Raw genomic sequence first — 13,950 nt, 5'->3', positions numbered from 1 at the left:
ACTACTACGTATTTTCTTTCCGTATTTGGGTGAAATCTCCGAGAATGTCCATTCCCCACATAGCGAATGGGATTGGGCTCAGCATTGAGGTTAATTTTGTTGCGGGTCGGCCTGGGATTGGCGCGAGCAGTTGGCATTTCTCACATGTTTTCACGTATTTCATGGCCTCTTCTTGCATTCGTGGCCAATAGAATCCTGACGAAGTATCTTGTATGCAAGAGCTCGGCCGCCCATGTGACTCCCGCATATTCCCTCATGCACCTCGGCTAATGCATATTCGGCCCCTTCGGTCCTAGACATCGGAGAAGAGGGGCCGAGATTGCCCTTTGTAGAGTACTCCGTCGATCATCGAGTACTTGGAAGATCGGATCTTGACCTTCCTTGCTTCGTCTCGGTTCCCAGGAGCGGTCATTCTCCAAGTAGTTGACAATGGGGTCCAACAGGTCGGCCCATCCTCTTCAATGTGCTTTACGCTTTCTTCTTGTAAGGATGGTTTTTCCAATATTTCTATGTATCTTGACCGGCTCGAGATATTGGAGGTCACCTCGGCCAACCTAGATAAAGGAGTCCGCCAGCATTCTCTTATCTCGGTATTCGAGTCATCTCGAGTGTTCGAGCTCGGAGATCGATCTCGGGCTCGACCCGGTATGCTATCATCCTCTCGTCTTTTGCCTCGTAGTCTCCGTTGACCTGGTTGACCACGAGTTGGGAGTCTCCTCGCACCTTCAACCGCTTTATGCCCATAGCTTTCTTGACTCGAAGTCCAATAGAAGGGCTTCATACTCAATCATTGTTTGAGGCGAAAAACTTGAACCTTAGGGCATATTGGACCAGAAAGCCTTCGGGGCTTACAAGTATTAGGCCGCCCGCTTCCTCCGGGAATTGCTTGAGCCGTCAACATTCATGGTCCAAGTAGGGTCGACCGTAGCCCCGACCTCCCGGCCGTCTTTTCTTCTCCAACCTCATGCTCGGGCCCGTGCATTACTGCGATAAGTCGGCCAAGGCTTGTCCTTTTATCGCCATCCTCGGTCGATAGCTTATATCGTATTCACTTAGCTCGCCGCCCGGAAATCAGCCGTCCCGAAACGTCGGGTTTGTGTAATATCTTTTGAGTGGCTGGTCGGTCGGTACCACAATCGGATGGGCTTGGAAGTACGGCCTTGTTTCCTTGCAGCCGTGATTAGGGCGAATGCTACTTTCTCGACCCGAATACCTTGTCTCGGCATCAACAAGAACATGGCTGATATAGTATATCGGCCTTTGAGTTCGACTCTCTTCCTCGATCAACACCGCACCGACCGCTACGGGAGTGGCGGCTAAGTATACTTGAAGTTCCTCTTTTGGTTCAGTCGGTGAGAAGAGGCGGGTTCTCCAAATATTTCTTGACTCTTCAAAAGCTTCTTGGCATTCGGATGACCAGATAAAATCTTTTGGGTTTCGGATATTCTTTAGGGCCTTAAAGAGCGGTAGGCACTTGTCGCCCGATCTCGACATGAATCGCGCCAAGGCCGCCACACGTCCGTTTAGCCTTTGTACTTCTCGGATCGTTCTTGGAGGACTCATCTCTCTGGATGGCTCGATTTTTGCCGGATTGGCTTGATGCCTCCGAGAGACCATGAAGCCGAGGAACTTTCCGAGGTTACGCCGAATGCACACTTGGCGGGATTCAGCTTCATCCGGTTCTTCCTTAATACGCCCGAAGGCTTCTTCCAGTCGGCCAAGTGGTGCTCGGCCTTCAAACTTTTCACCAACATGTCATCCACGTAGACTTCCATGTTCTTTCCGATCTGCTCGCGGAATATATAGTTCACGAGGCGGTATGTTGCTCGGCATTCTTCAATCGAACGGCATGACCTTGTGCGAAATTCTCTTGGTCGGTTCGGAAGGGGTATGCGACTGCGTCCTCTCATGCATCCTGATTTGGTTGTGGCCGAGATGCGCATCCATGAAACTCGGCATCTCGTGACCTGCCGTGGCGTCGATCAAGAGGTCGATCCGAGTAGTGGGTACTCGTCTTTTGGGCAGGCCTTGTTGAGGTCGGTGTAGTCGACACACATTCTCCACTTCCCGTTCGGTTTAGGGACCATGGCGACGTTAGCCAACCAGGTCGGGAATTTCTCTTCTCGGATGAATCCGATCGTGAAGCTTCTCCACCTCTTCTTTGATTGCGGTTTGCGATCAAGTGCGTAGTTTCCTTCTCTTCCGGATTGGTTTCCGACCGGATCCACATGGAGTCGGTGCTCGGCTATATGTCCGGTATGCCCGACATGTCGCCGACGAGGCGAAGACATCGGCGTTCGCTTTTAAGAAAACTCCGAGCCGCCTTCTTTGATCTTTATTTAGTAGTGATCCGAGCTGGACCATCTTGGCTGGGTCATCTTTGAGATGAAGTGGGGTCGGGTCTTCCACGGGTCGCCCTCTTCTCTCGATAAGCTCATCCCGCTGATCCTCGGGGAGGTGTTCGCGCACATGGCCATTCCTCGAACATTACCCTTGTTTTGCTTGCGAAGGTAGCGTAGCACTCTCGTGCCTTCTTTTGGTCGCCTCGGACCTCGCCTACACCGTTCTCGGTGGGGAACTTCATCTTCAAGTGAGTCGGAGATGATGGCTTGGAGGGCGGTCAATGACGGACGTAGCGAGTATGGCGTTGAAAGCCACTACCGACCGTACTACCATGAATTTGACTTGGATCGTCGCTTTGGCGGGGAGCTTGCCCCATTGTGACTAGTAGATCGATCGAGCCCTTGATAGTCGCGGCGCTCAGAGAACTGTGAAGCGAGGTTCCTTCGGGCTTAAGCGCCGTCGCCGAAACCGAATTGTCGATGCGCTTCCAATGACATAAGGTCCACGGATGCGCAGTATCGACCAATACGGTGTACGGGTGCATCGCATATTTCTACCTGCACCACTAAAGCATCGTCATGAGGTAAACTTATACCTTCGAGGTCGGCTTAGTGAAGGAGATCGTCACCGCCGGCTTGAGTTTCTTGGCGGGCATCTCGGCTACTCCGGCGAAGCGGCGTTTGCCTTAGCCTTTCGAGTACTCTCTTGCCCGGGCCCCGAGGATAGTGTATATGGGGGCTCCCTTGTCATTGCTCGGCCCGGATCCGTCCTCCTTCTTCTCGGCTCGGACCTTGTCATCGTTTCTTTCGACTACTTTGGTTTCGGCCTTAGGCTCGGGTCTTCTCGATCTCGGTCATCCGGCCGCCGACCTCCACGATCTTCTCGGCCCCCTTTGACATATCTCTTCAAGTGGCCCACTTTTATCACTCTTCGATTTCTCTTTTCAGTGATAACAATCTTGATGTCGTGACCGATGTCCTTGTGGAATTGGCAATATTTGTTGGGATTCGAGATGACCCGCTTGCATCGGTCGGGGTCGGCGGATGTACCCCATCTTGTATTTGCATCGGGATCTCCTTGCGAGATGCATTCAATGGCGTGTAGTCGGGGCTCGAGACTCGATCCGACTGTCGGCTCGGCGATCGGTCCTTGGCCTTTTGTCTTCTCTTCGGTCATCTGTTGTCGGCCTTTTCTTGTCGGTCGACCTTCGTTCCCTTCCGGGCTTGGAGGACCTCGGCCATATTTGCGAACTCGTTGCACCTCTCCAAGAGCTCGGCCAAGTTTCTTGTCGGCTTGGGCCAAGTCCTGATAAGGTCCATGTCGGCCAATCCGTTGCTCATAGCCGTATGGGCCGTGGCCTCATCCAAATCCTTGATATCTAAGGATTCCTTGTTGAAGCGGGAGACGAATGCTCGGATCGACTCGTCGGGCCTTTGCTTCACGCTAAGGAGGTTGACCGTGGTCTTCTTATGTTTCATACTACTGCGGAAGCGCGTGACAAAGGCTCGACAGAGTTGAGCGAAGCTTTATGGAATCGGCGGCAACCGGAAAACCATGAGGTCGCCGCGCCCTTGAGGATGCGGGGAAGGCTCGGCAAGAAAGCGATCTCGGTTCCCACATGGTCATCATCGCATTAAAGTAGTTGATGTGATCTGTGGGTCGTCCCGTCATACTGTCGAGCGGGGAGGTTTGAAGCCGTGTGGTAGGCGCGATCATGATCTTGGGAGGATAAGGGTGGCCTTGGAGGCCAAAGAGTAGGCGTCCGGGTCGCTGTTTCTTCAACCCCTCCACCTGCTCGGCCAAGTCTCTTAGCCGCTTCTCGATCGGTTTCGGTGCTCGGCCAACCGGCTCCTCGGCCGGGGTTGATAGGATCGGTCATCCCGCGTAGTCGGCCATTACAGTCGGCTCGGTCCTCACCGTCCTTCCATGTTCTTTTTCTTCTTGGAAGTTGGACCCTCGGGGACTCCCCTTGTTCTTCTCGGGAGGTGAGCTCGGACGCCGGGGAGTATGACGCGATCCTTCTCCGTGTCTCGGTGCGCGCCTTTCAACCGGGTCTTTCCTTTGTTCTCGAGAATATCCTCGGCGGTTCGTCCTCTCCGATCCGTCCGAGAAAATACCCGACCTCCTTGCTTCAGAGCCAGGTGGTTCAATTTCACGCCTGTCGCGGGCTTTGGCGATGTTCTTGTTCACCCCCGTCGGCGCCTCTCTTGGGCGCGGAGGTGGAGTCTTCCGACGAGACGGATGCGATGACGCAGCCCGACTCGGCTCGGCCCTATGCCGGCCCTCATTTTACTTGTAAGTTTCTTTCCAGCGGGCGGGAGAGAGTGGAGGGAGCGCGGCCGGCCACCCATCGATCCGCCTGGGGCCATCTGGTTCATGAAGGCGCGCAGACATCTCGTTGGTGTGGAGCATCATGAGCATTGCAAATCCATAACTTGTCGATTATTTTCCGGGCTTCACGGGTCCAAACTCTCCGGCAATGGTGGCGGTGCGGTGAGGACATTCCCTTCCAAACTTGGCTCGGCCTGTACCCGGCTAGCCGCGGCCGTGGTTAGTGCACCTCCCCATTCCCGCTCTCGGAGGTGGAATGGTGCCGTGATGGGCTGCGCACCACCCGCCCTAGGGGTCTTCTTTATCCCCTGCCGAGAGGCTTCGGGGCGGTGATCTTCTCGTCGGCAACGGGTTGCGGCTCCTCCGTCGGGAAGTAGAGACGTCTTGCCCGACCTCGTATGTACCATTATTATTGTTCTAGGAATTGGAAGAAACGCGATGCTTGATGCGATGTCGTTCCTGACAGCACGGCGCCAAATCATTGCGTGAAAACCTCCGGTAGTGGTTCACCCGTGGATGAACCTGCAAAAACCAAGCAATGAGCGCAAGAGGGCCGGTGTGGCTCCGGCCTAGGACTCTCCGATGCTCAAGTCAGTCTTCACCGCAGGCAGACAGCTACTGCGTACTAAAAAAGCAAGATGTGGAATAGAGCTCCATACAGGTATTTATAGAGTAAGGAGGAGATGAGGCGGTTAGGAGAGTCCTAATATGGTAGGAGTCCTTCTTTCGGAAGGTTCTCTCGCGTGAGCGGAGTGGAGAGTTATTTTTGGTCGGACTCTTATTAAGGTAAGAGTCCATGTAGAGTGTGATTACGTGTTGCTGCGGGATCGTGGCTGGTCCTTATCTGTGATTCTCGGGATGTCGGCGTGGCAGGAGATCCCGGTGGGGTGCTATAGGAGCCTCAATGGAGGGGGCTCGGCCTCGAGGTCGGCCCGTGGGGTCGGCCATGGAGGTCGGCCCTAGAGGAGGTTGGTCTCGGCCATGAGGTCGGCTAGGAGTCCTGGGCGACCCGCATAATCTCGGCCTCGCCACCGCCGGCCAGCTCGGTCAAACCGGCTTTGTCGGGTGACTTATCGGATATGGGTCGGCCCAATTCCCTTCTCGGCCCAACTCGGTTCTCGGACTGAGGTCGGGTAGGCCACGTGGCAGCCTCTGATAGGTGGGGTGTTTTATGCCTCATCACGCATCCTGAATTTTAGGGTTTTCAATGGTTGCCCATGGGAACCCTGGTGCAAATCAATTAGGGTTTGGTATAAAAATTTATTACCAAAACCCTCTCCTATCTTGTCCCATAAAATTATGAGATCCACATGAAGAGAAAAAATCATCTCCTTTCCATCCCATGGAAAGAGGGAACCATCCCATACTCGAATGCGCAGTGAAAAAAAGATCTATTTGGGTTTTCTTTCACATCCCATGATTATCAAATAATTAAAACACTTAATGCATAAATAAAACATTAAGATCTGCTAACCTGTAGAATGTCAACTGTTGCTCCTCCTCCAAATAATGGTTCTTCCCCTAACGAGTCGATCAACAAAGCCCTAATCTGGATATTCTTGATGCAATAGAAGATCCTTAAGACAAACCAGAATTTCTTCTCCAACACTTGGTCCAATCCGAAAAACCAGGTTTCCAAAAGCCTAACCTGATCTCAAAGCTCTGAAGAGCAAGAGAACAAAAGAGAAGAAGGAGAGAGGAGAGAGAGTGCCAGCAATTTTTCCAGAGGGGGCAGAAAATTTGTGTAGGCCTTGGATGGGTTCTACGCCCCCTCTAATGTGTTTAAATAGGTAAGGCTCTAAAGAGCCTCCCTCATTCCCAGTGAGAGTCTGACTCTCTCTCTCTCTCTCTCTCTCTCTCTCTCTCTCTCTCTCTCTCTCCTGTTTGACTTGAAACCATAATGGGCTTAAGTGATGGGCTTCTAATTATTGAAGAAGCAGAATCTAAAAAGGGAATAATATAATTAATTAATTTAAACATTAATGAGCCTTAAATAAATAACAACAAGCCCATATTAGTTTAAAATAATTAATTACTAATTAGCAAATCTCAGAAATATCCCTGCATATCAAAGATGCACCAACCTTTCACTAAACAACATCATCGTCATGGAATCTATGGCATGTATACTAGCACTGCCAAATCCCATTCCATGGTACATGTCCGTATCAGAGTGTCTGCGTACGTGATCGGAATCCACAAAACATGATTAAATGATTTAATCAAATACATAATTATAAATTATCATTTTATGTGAAAAATATGTTTTGCAAAAACCATATAATAAAACAGTACAGGATCCTGATTCAAATCCGATCATCCATAGACTAACTCCCCTTGGTGTTCCTCAATTAGGTAGTGGAGACCATGTTGAGTGACTCTTTCACTCACATAATATTTTTGCATTCCCAGAACACCGGCTTTAGTTCTCTTGAACCGCAATCATTGATGAATCAAAGAATATGCTCACATCATGCAGTGACAAGACCCTCTCGGATACTGGGTCTCAATGACACATGTCTATCCCAAACTTACATCTGACAGTAATACATGAGGGAATCGATAAAATAAGATTCTTCGTTAATATACACATCAACATGTGCGTATTCGCATTCGTATCCCAACATCAAACATGTCTAGGCATTGCAATGCGATGACCATATGATAAGGGCTGCCCAACCCAAACCTTAGTCGTGACTACCAATTTAAAGTAATACTTATGGACATACATTGCTCAAAAAGTTTATATCGCATGTGATCATATTAAACAAAAACATATTAAATGTTTAATACATAATAATCAGGTCAAACCAGATTGAACCAGGTTTGATGGACATACATATACAACAGTAGTTAATACCAAAATAAAGTGAAATTAAAACAAAAAAAAATTATGAACAAAAGCCACAACATCACTTAGAATTGCGTATTTTGTAATCATTACTCACATGATAATATAACTAACTCCAAAATATACTAAATAGAGGTACTAAATTTCTTTTATTTTGCGATCAAATTTCTTTGATATAATTTTGTAAAAAAAAATTACACTTGCTAATATAATTACTTGGTATAGAAAGAGTTTTCGATAGATTATATAATCACGATTACAAAGCTTTTCTTTTTGTTTTCATAATAATTTCACTATTCTTTTCTTACAACCAAACATAACCTTAGAGAATATTTTTGGAATCCACTGGAATGAAATGCTCTTGGATGAGCCCTTAGTGTAAAGTTGTCACTACTTTTGTGTACAATTATAAGCAGATTTTTATTTAATCTCATTAAATTAATGACTAACCACCCACTTAATCATACTTTTTTCCCCCACCTAAATCGCTTGAAAGGGGATTCGCTATTTGTCCTTGTGATGCTTTCACTAACATTTTCTAGACCCCAAAAGGTTTGTTGTCATTGACTCAACAACATCTATTAATTGCAATAATAAATGTTTTTCTTCATTAGGACATGTGGGTAAATGGTTGTTCCCTTTTTTTTCTTATGACGTGGGGTATCCTAATAGGCGAATACATTGGATCTAACGCTCTTGTGTTATCTCTTGCCTTGTATCTTGTGATTATCCTTATCTTCTATCACGTGTGACATCTTGTACCAAGATTACTTATAAATACAAACACCTCAAAACCCTAAAGTGTAAAAAAGTGTGAAGAGGAGTTTCAAACATTTTCAAACTTTAACATGGTATTAGTCGCTTGCAGCTAATCTATTAACACTTCCCGGTCCTATTATCTCTCTTCTCGGTTTCCCAGCATTTGTTCACTCATAGCTACGGGATCTTCTTCATTACTCACCACTACACCTACTGTCGTTTCTGCTTCAACTCCTCTTGGTTTTGGAGGCAATATTTCTCATATTCTCCAAATCAAATTGGATTAGAATAATTATCTTTTATGGCGTGCTCAATTCTTGCCACTATTCCGTCTTCATGGTTATCTAAAGTATGTTGATGGTTCTTTTCCTTGCCCATCACCGACTGTTCCTCTTGTCCCTGTTGCCACTGATCCTGATGCTACAACACAACTGACACTCAATCCTAAGTATGCCACCTAGCAACAGCAAGATCAAATGTTGCTCTGTTCTCTTCTTTCTACTCTCACAGAGTCAGTATTCTCTCTTGTTATTGGTCTCAATACTTTCCATGAAGTATGGACAACCCTTGCAAAATACTTTGCTTCTCATTCTCAAGCCTGTGTAATGCAACTTGAGTTTCAACTTCGATTGTTGAAGAAAGGAAATCTCTCTATTGCTTAGGGCTACAATAGGGTTGGTTTGGGCTAGGCTTTATAGAACCCTAGCCTAACCCTAAGTCCCCTTAGCTGGGCCCAAGCCCGACCCGACCCTAACTCAAGGCCAGAAAAATCCAACCCTGACCCACCCTCAAGGTCGGGCCGGGCTGACCCTGATTGGCCATGATCATCGTGAGGGGAAGGAAATGCATGGGTTGGAATTGGCCAGGGAGAAAATTATCAATTTTACGTAAAATAACACTGTAATAAATGTATTATATCACTTATTGTCTTCATATATAATATATTATACAACAAAATGTGGGTGACGTTTAAAGTTTATAATATATATATTATATCAATATATATTTTATAGTATAAATTAAAACATGGTCAAACCGGGCCGACCTAGGGTTAGCCTGAGGCCTCAACCCTAGCCCGACCCGACTATTTAGGGCCAGAAATTTCCAGCCCTAACCCGCCCTCAGGGCCAAATATCTCAGCCCAGGCCCTGTTCGGGCCGATGGGGCCAAACTTGCACCCCTAGTATTGTTGAATATGTTCAGATGGCCAAGACCATAGCAGCTCATCTTATTGTGGCTGCACAACCTGTAGCCAATAGTCAAATGGTTCTCAGTCTCTTGCATGGACTTGGTTCTGAATATGATGGGTTTGTCACATCTATTATCTCACGGCTTGAACCTATTGCTTTAGATGACTTTGTTGGTATTCTTAATAATCAAGAGGTTGTTCTCCAAAGTAGAGCCACATAGGTTGTTCTAGCTTCTCCGAGTGTCAATCTTGCTATCAAAGAAAACAACAATGCACCACAATCCTTCAATCCTTGTAAGGGATGAGGCCGTGGGTGGTACAATAATGATAACAATGGTACTCGTTCCAAGATTATTTGTCAAGTTTGTTTTGCACCAGGGCATTCGACACTTCAATGTTATCAAAGGTTCAAACCTAATATAACAAACAAACATAGTAATCATGCTACTATGTATGCTGCGCCTTCCCACACTACCACAGATGATGCCTGGTATATGGATTCCGGTGCTCGGGTGGGTCTAGACTCATCGGTTCAAACTTGCACCCCTACGTGTGGCCGTATATTAAATGGATTCACTTAAGGGTGTAAATCGGTTGGATTCTGATTTGGTTCAAGTTATGAAAGATACAAACCAGATCCGAACAATTTATTGATTGATTCCACTCTCCCAAATTGTAACCAATTAATATATTCTTCTGGTTAAACAATTTTGATTAAATGGCTTTATTAGTTTCATCTTCAATTTTTTTTCTGATGAGAAACAAAAATATATTACTAGGAAGAGAAAAAGGATACATCCTGTTTATATTGAAAGATATTACAATTGTCCAATATAGCCTTGGAGGCCAAAAACCTAACCTTACTATATAGGTTAGAGTTGAGATTCCAAAAATACTTACCATTAGTGAAGTTTTTGGTTAGATCAGCAAATTGAAGAAATAAGTTGATTGCATTCCAAGGCCAACATTTATCATCACTTGGATGCAGAAGAGTGCATAGTTCTCTACTGCTGCACCATATTTCTTGGGGCTTAACCATTAGTCTTTCTGCTTGTTTCAACCCCTGCTAGATCCCGAAAAGTTCTGCCTCTATCTTATCTCTTGATGAGAGAAGACCTACAACTGTTAAACACACTGTCCATCTAAAAAAATGCAAAAAGCCCAACCTGTTAATTTTAGGTGTGGGTTATTTACGCCTGTGTAGATTAAAACGGGGAGATTGAAGGTATGGCTAGAAACATGTAAATATTATTGGGGGGGTCATCATGGGGGATACAAACATAGTGGGTGGGGGGGGGGGAGTAATGTTCATCTTTGAGAGCCACTTAGTTACATACTGAATCACCAAACGAGGATCAACCTTAGCCAAACCTTTGACAATCTTGATAATGACATACCAAACATAATAATAGGTAATAATAAAAACTGAAAAAAAAATGTAAGATTGTTTAATCAAGGACTTTGAGGAGAGGGCAGAGGCACATAGATGGTCATGGTGGGACTGGAGAGAAGCTTTGTTCTCAATCCGAGAGGTCCTGTTGCCCAGATACGCTTAATCCAATCACATGATAAGAAAAGGTGCCAAGGGGATTCACCACAAGAACCACATAAAACACTAGTAGGCTCGACCGATATCCATTTTGAGAGAGTCACTTTAACTGGAAGTCCTGCATTTAAAACACACCAAAAGAACATCTTAAATTTCGGATGAATATTTAGCTTCCAAAAAAATCCCCACCATTTTGAGAGGACGGGGCTTGATTGACAAGACGAGCTAATGAATTTTGTTGCCAGCTGAGTAGAAAACATCCCATTCTTAGATAAAAAGCATCTCCATTGATCCTCAAACCATGAAATAGGAGTCTTTAGTATTTCAACAACAAAAGAAGGAGATAATAAATTGGTGAGAACGTTAATGTTCCAAGTAGAATGAGAAATGGTATCCCTAAACAAGGTGAATAGATTGAAACCTAGGGATCTTAGTTGGGATAGTAAATCCAAGGATTGAAGGAATCCAAGGGTCAAGCCAAAAGTTGGCTATTCCTGTTTTCAGAATAGGAATGATTGAGGCAATACTGTTCCAAGCCCATGACCCTCTTTTGGATAATACATTAGGGTTTAACATAGAGGTATTGGGGTAATATTTGGCTTTAATTGTTTTGGCCCACAGGGAGGTGTCTTAGGTTAAGAGGGGGCATTCCAGTTTAAAATGAGGGCTTTATTGTGCATCATGGCCTATGAAGGCCTAACCTACCAGTCTGGGAAGGGCCACAAATTCTATCCCAACCTATTAAATGAAGTTTCATATTAAGGCCAAAGTCACCATTCCAAAAACGAAGGCAAATAGAATCAAGAGCTTTACATATCTTCGCTGGAAACCCAAAACAAGACATTAAATAAAAGGGATTGGAGGTTAAGATGGATTGAATTAAGACCTTTCTACCAACAAATGAGATGAAATTGTACTTTCAAGTGGAGAGCTTGGAACTTAATCTTCTCACAATATAATCAAGGTCCTTAACCATAGAGTGGGAATGACAGAGTTTGGTACGCAAATAAAATGAATCCTTTGACATTTCCAATAATTCTAAGAATGGAGCAAAGTCTTCTTCGCTTAGAAGTACCCATATTCTTGCTGAAAAACATCTCACTTTTGGAAAAGTTAATTTCTTGACCAGATAAATCAGAAAATAAATCAAAGATTGATTTGATAGTAAGAATATCCTCCTCAGAAGCCCTGCAGAGTTTCATCTTCGATTTTGTTGTCGCTTTGAGTGAACCCTTTTTTTTTTTTTTTTTTGATGAACACAAAATATATTGATTAAAAAAGATAGTAATTTACATGAGGACCCTTAGAGAGAATTCTATCCTTCTCAAAAAGGGTTTTACGAACATTCTAGCTTAGTTATAAGATTAGTGTCATCTAAATAGTGAAAAGAAAAACTAGAAAAGTTTGCTGTAAGATCAGCAAGTTCTAAGAAATTTGGTAGAGTGTTCCATGGAATCTTAAAAGATTTTTTAGAAAAAAGATTGAGTAGATTCTGTTTTGGCTTCTAACTTCCATGATATTGATATTTAAGTATGAAATCTGTTTCCATCTATGTAGCATCCCTATGAGTTCTGCTTCCAAAACATCATAGAGTTGACAACACCTGCAGAGGTTAGATCAGCCTGCGTAGCTATCACCATGCAAAAAGCCCAACTTGTTAATCTTAGTTGAGGTTCAAAAAGGCTTGCGCATTTTAAAATAGGACAAGAGTGTTTAAAGTTAGCAAACAGGTTATTCGAAATGCAATTGTCATACATCATGGAGTTACTATGAGATGCGGAGATAGTAGTTGAGCAGGGGGGGGATGTTCAAGTCATTAATCCACTAAGTTATAGACGACATCACATACTGGGGATCAATTGAGGTTGACCCATGGATTACTTTGTTTCGTACATCCCATATAAAATAACAAGTTATGATAAAAACTGAACAAAACCAAATAGAAGATTGTTTATCCAAATTTCTAGAGAGAAAAAGGGAACGACACAGTTGTGCCAATGAGGGACTGGAGAGAAGTTCTATTCTCAATCCAAGGGGGCTAGAAGCCCAGATATGCTTAGTCCAATCACAAGATAGAAAGAGATGCCACACGGACTCAGCACAAGAACCACACAGGACACGAGTAAATTTGATCGCCATCCATTTTAACAGAGCAGCCTTGACGAGCAATCCTGTATTTAAGACACGCCAAAAGAATATTTTAAATTTTGGATGAAAATTAATTTTTCAGAAAAATCTCCACCATTTAAAGAGGATGGGATTTGAATGAGAGTTTGAAATGAATTTCACAGTAAGTTGAGAGGAAAAAGTAATAAATTTTGACAGATGAATATTATAAATTCTACTAACAATATCAGGGGAAAATAAAGAGAAAGTAAATCAATATTCCAATTGCAGTTAACTAGAAGATCCTTAACTAAATAAAAATTTTGTGAAGGAGGGGTGGGGAGATGGGAGTAACTTCATAAAGAACAAGGAATCCATGGGTCAAACCAACAGTAGGTGTTAGCCTCTAATGCAATTTTGCGCCAAGTAATATTCCTAAGAGAGGGAAGTAAGGAGGCTATACTGTTCTAGGTCCAAGATCCATTTTTTTCAAAGTTTTTGGGTCAAAGATCAAAGAATGGAGAAAATATTTAGCTTTGAGAATTTTGGCCCAAATAGAATTGGGTTCAATCAAAAAGCCTCCATCCTAATTTAAAGATTAAGGACCGGTTATGGGTTGTTGCATTACCAAGTCCAAGGCCTCCATTGGAGAGAGGTGAGCAAATCTTGTGCCAACCAGTTAATGGAATTCCTTATTTGACCCATAGTCTCCATTCCAAGAGCGAAGACAGATAAAGGAATTTAATATTATTTTAAAAAATAAGAAACATGACATAAGGGTATAAAAGCAACATAAAATATTTAGAGTTCTAGCATAAGAGT

This window comes from Telopea speciosissima, chromosome 4 (genome assembly GCF_018873765.1).
Source record: "Telopea speciosissima isolate NSW1024214 ecotype Mountain lineage chromosome 4, Tspe_v1, whole genome shotgun sequence".
Lineage (NCBI taxonomy): Eukaryota > Viridiplantae > Streptophyta > Magnoliopsida > Proteales > Proteaceae > Telopea > Telopea speciosissima.
This window is presented reverse-complemented; position numbering follows the sequence as displayed.